At 37.5% G+C, this 4,514-nt stretch overlaps 1 protein-coding gene across 2 annotated transcripts in view; it reads right to left on the reverse strand.

Moving 5' to 3' along the window:
* Positions 1-4,514, reverse strand: part of Rnase10 (ribonuclease A family member 10 (inactive)) — a 101,907-nt gene that overhangs the window by 68,392 nt on the left and 29,001 nt on the right. The window lies entirely within an intron of this gene.

Below are 4,514 nucleotides of genomic sequence, written 5' to 3' on the forward strand. Positions count from 1 at the left end.
GGTTTTGTTACTATAGAATCCTAGTATATATTGTGATGCCTCCAGCATCACTCTAATTGCTCAGGATTGCTTTGGCTATTCCAGTTCTTTAATTTTTCCATATGAATTTTAGGACTATTTTTTCTAGTTCTAGGAAGAATGTCATTGAAGATCACATTAAATCTGTATATTGCTTTTGATAGTATGGCCATTTTGACAATATTTATTCTGCCTATCCAATTCTGTCTTTCCATCTTCTAAGGTCTTCTTCAATTTCTTATTTCAGTGTTCTATAATTTTCACTGTAGAGTTCATTCACCTCCTTGGTCAGATTTATTCCCAAGTGTTTGTTGTTTGTTTGTTTATTTTTGTTTTCTTTTTGTTTGGGGGCTATTATAAATGGAATTGTTTTCCTGACTTCTTTCTCAGCAGATTCATTTTTGAAGTATAGGAATGCTATTGTTTTTTATATGTTGATTTTCTATCTGCTACTTTCATGAATTTATCAGGCCTAAAATTCTTGTGGAGTAGTATTTTGGGTCTTCTACATATAGAAATTGACCGTACTTGCATGTTCTCCTTTCTCTTTTGTTTTTGTCCTTACATACTAACTATAGCTTCTTCATCTTAGACCAAGATCAATCATCACCTCTATGACCTTCACTATGTTTCCATACATTTCTCTTCCCTGGATTTCATTTATTTTCTTCTTATTTCTCTCAGATTTGTAGAAACCTGTATAATGAGGTATGAATATTACTATCCTGATAATTGATTGTCTTAGAAAGGAAAGTAATTCTTTTGGGAAAACAAAATCATAAGCTACTCACACAGCAAATAAGATCTTAAGATCATACATGTCACAGGAGAGTAACGAATATATGACTTGAATGTTCAGGAATCAAGAAATTTGTTTTGCTCTGAAGGGGAAGGGAAAATACAGAGGGAGAAAGTTTGTAGTTCCGATGTGCATAAGCCAGCAAAAAAGTGTAAGATTGAGACCTATACAGGTTAAAGGACCAGCAAATTGATGATGGTACATTCAATGACACTTAAAAGAAAATTGATGTAACCTGGGTAAAATAAAGACTTCACTTGTCACATAAACTTTCATTTACTCTTTAACTTTCATGTCTTCTCAAGGCTTTTCCTGAGTTGAGGTATATATGGTGGAAGTGGGGGTAAAAAATAAGAGAGACAGAGTTAGAAAAGAAGCTGGGTTTCATGAATGGGTCAACATCAGGTGTCATATGAAAAAAGTATATCAGCTCATGAGATAGAAGCCTCACTAGAAATTTGCAGCAATATAAGAGAAGGGCTTTGGACTTCTTGCATAAGAAGAGTAACAGACATCTGAGATAAACTTAACTATTATATAAATATTCTGTGAGGGTCTAAAGGACATCCAAATTGCACCTATTACCCAAGTTTGGGGCTTAAACATATAGAAAGATACAAGAATAAGGTTGTTGAGAACCCCCACTGGCCTTAATGTCTACCCCACAGACATATTTGCACATGCCCCAAGATTGGAGCTCTGAGAAACTGGTTTTTTGAAGGCACCATGGGAGATTTTTCCATTCATGCACCCTAGTAATCTCACCACTTTACACTGTGAACGTATACTCTGAACAATGACCAGAGAGTACGACACTCCCACTCCCTGAAGTACATCAAGGGTTAACCTTAAAGAATTCACATGTACAGTTTCCACTGTATAAGTACCTTGTTTAAGGAATATAAGGAGGATCTCATTTAATTCTTCTGCCATGACTTGCACCATCTGTGTAACCCTAGGACAATTACTGATTCTCCCAGTGTCTCAGTGGAACTGGAGAACACTATAATAAGTGAAATAAGATAGACTTGGGAAGTCAAGGGTCATATATTTTCTCTCATATGTGGATGCTAGAGAAAAAGGAAGGGAGGTTCTCATGAAAATAGAAGGGACCAGAAGGAGAAAGGAGGAAAGGAAAAGAGGAGGTAGAGAGGAATGAAATTGACCAAATTATGTTATGTGCATGTGTAGATATGTCACAATGAATCCCACTAGTATGCATAATTATAATGTACCAAATAATTTTTTTTAAAAAAAGCTCTGTCTCAGAGGGAAGTTTTAAATTCTTGCACATTCCTATCCCTAAATGTAGTTTCTTTCCTCTCTTCTATTCTTCTCTCCATGTTTCCCTATCTGTGTTCTTGCTATGATTAACCCAAACATAATCTGATCATATATGGTTCTATACAGCACTTGATATGAAAGCTTGTTTTGGCATCTCCAGCTCTGAATAGAGTGCTGAATGGCAAAAAACAAAAACAAAACAAAAACAAAAACAAAAAAACACCAGGCCAAATTCAGACACAGTGGTGTGTGCCTATAGTCCTAGTTACTCAGGAAGCTGAGGCAGGATGATTGCTTGACCCCAGAAGTTCAAGACCAGCCTGCACAATATAGCAAGACTCTGTCTTTAAAAAAAAAATGTAAAAAGGCTAACATAACCCTGATTATTGAAATGGCTGGAGCAGAAGATGGGATTTGCTCTCCAAGTTGTATCACTGTGGTAGTATCTGTGGTCTGTCAGCAAAGATTAATTCCACAGGATTATCTGTTACACAGATTTCCACTAGTCATATTATAAAAACTACCCATTGTATAAATTATAAGAAGCCTGTAGTTGTCTGAATAGTGACCCCCAAGGTATCCACATTCTAATTGCCTAAATCTTTGAGTATGTTACCTTACATGGTTAAGGGCACGAGCAATCTGATTAAGCTAAGTATCTTGATATGGGGAGATTATTCTGGAATATTTAAGGGTGTCAAATGAAATCACAAAATCTTTCCAAGAGAGGCAGGAGCATCCAAGTGAGTGTGATGACAGAAACAGAGAGAGAAGATCCGATGACCAAAGTGGGAGGTGAAAGACATGCCGCAAGCGAGAATGCAGGTGGCCTCTAGAAAAGCTGAGGAAATGGATTTTCCCTAGAGTTTCCAGAAGGATGACAGCTCTGCTCATATCAGGATTTTAGCCCAGAAAACTACCTTCAGATTTCTGACCAAATTTGTCTAACCAGACAAATTTGTGTTGTTTAAAGCCACTGAACTGTGGTAGTGTGTTATAGCAGCAACACAAAACTAACACAGACACTTTACCAAATTGAAAGTTTTGTTTTTCTCATGGAGGAGAACAGGCATGTATTTGTGGTAATTCAGAGATAGTTGTGTCATACTTAAGACAGTTTAAAAATTATGTATATCTTAAGAAGAGTGAGTACATACACATGTGCATACTTGGTAGCTAAGGAGCAAAACTAAAGTGAATTTCTACGGCTTAGTCCATCTCTCTTCCTTTCTCCTGGGACATCCTTTTCTTCTGGGAGAGCTGTTTCACTCTTCACTCAATCTGTGCAACTCCACTGGTTATTGTCATTGTAGTAATGTCCAACACAGAGAACCCCTGCGCTTCTTGTGTCTTGATTAAGAGAGCTAATAAATCCCCTTTTTGTAACAGAAAGCTGGGTCCTCATCCTTGACACCAATCCAATAATGAAGACAAGGTCTTGAGAAAAAGGGAAAAAAAGGTTTATTGTTCTGCTAGCAAAAAGAAACACAGAGGACTCCTGTCCCCAAGGCTGTGATTCTGCCTATCAGCAGGAACAAGGGGCTTTTGTAGAGGTGACTCAGAGAAAATGAGATTAAGGAGGAGAGATCAGGAAGGAGAAGATCAGGGAAAATAAGATCAGGGAGAAGTTGAGGGAAAAAAAAGATTGGGAAAAAGAAAAAAAAACATGTAAGATTCAAAGTATCTAGTGAGCCCCTGGTACATTTTCTTTTCTTTCATTTCTCTTTCTTTCTTTCTTTCTTTCTTTCTTTCTTTCTTTCTTTCTTTCTCTTTCTTTCTTTCTTTCTTTCTTTCTTTCTTTCTTTCTTTCTTTCTTTCTTTCTCTCTCTCTCTCTCTCTCTCTCTCTCTCTCTCTCTCTCTCTCTCTCTCTCTCTTTCTTTCTTTCGTACCAGGGATTGAACCCAAGGGGGCTTATCACTGAGCTACATCCGCAGCTCTTTATGTTTTTTTTTTTTTATTTTGAGACAGGTTCTTGCTAAATTGCTTAGGGGCTTGCTAAATTACAGAGGATGACCTTGAACTTTCGATCCTCCTGCCTTAGCCTTCTGAGCCACTGGGTTATAGGCACGCATCATGGCACTGGCATAAACTCCTCATATCTTCTTAGCTAGTTAGGGTTGCATTTCTGCCACTGGCAGCCCAAAGAGTTTGGATTAATTCTACTTTCTGCATTGGAAATAACTGCCCTAGGAGTTTGACTACTCCCTCTTGAAAAGTAACAGATTCCTGTGAAAAGGTCCTTTCTTCTTATCTGTTTCTGTGAGGATGCTTTGTGTTAGAGACCCTGACAAGGCCTTCAGCCTTGTAGATTAGGATTTAAAAAAAAAAGAGGAGGTGGGGGGGAACAATGATAGTATGGGTCTAAGATGATACCAAATAGCCTATCAATGTTGTGAGAAATTGTGAAGCAGG

The sequence above is a fragment of the Ictidomys tridecemlineatus genome, chromosome 5 (assembly GCF_052094955.1).
Source record: "Ictidomys tridecemlineatus isolate mIctTri1 chromosome 5, mIctTri1.hap1, whole genome shotgun sequence".
Lineage (NCBI taxonomy): Eukaryota > Metazoa > Chordata > Mammalia > Rodentia > Sciuridae > Ictidomys > Ictidomys tridecemlineatus.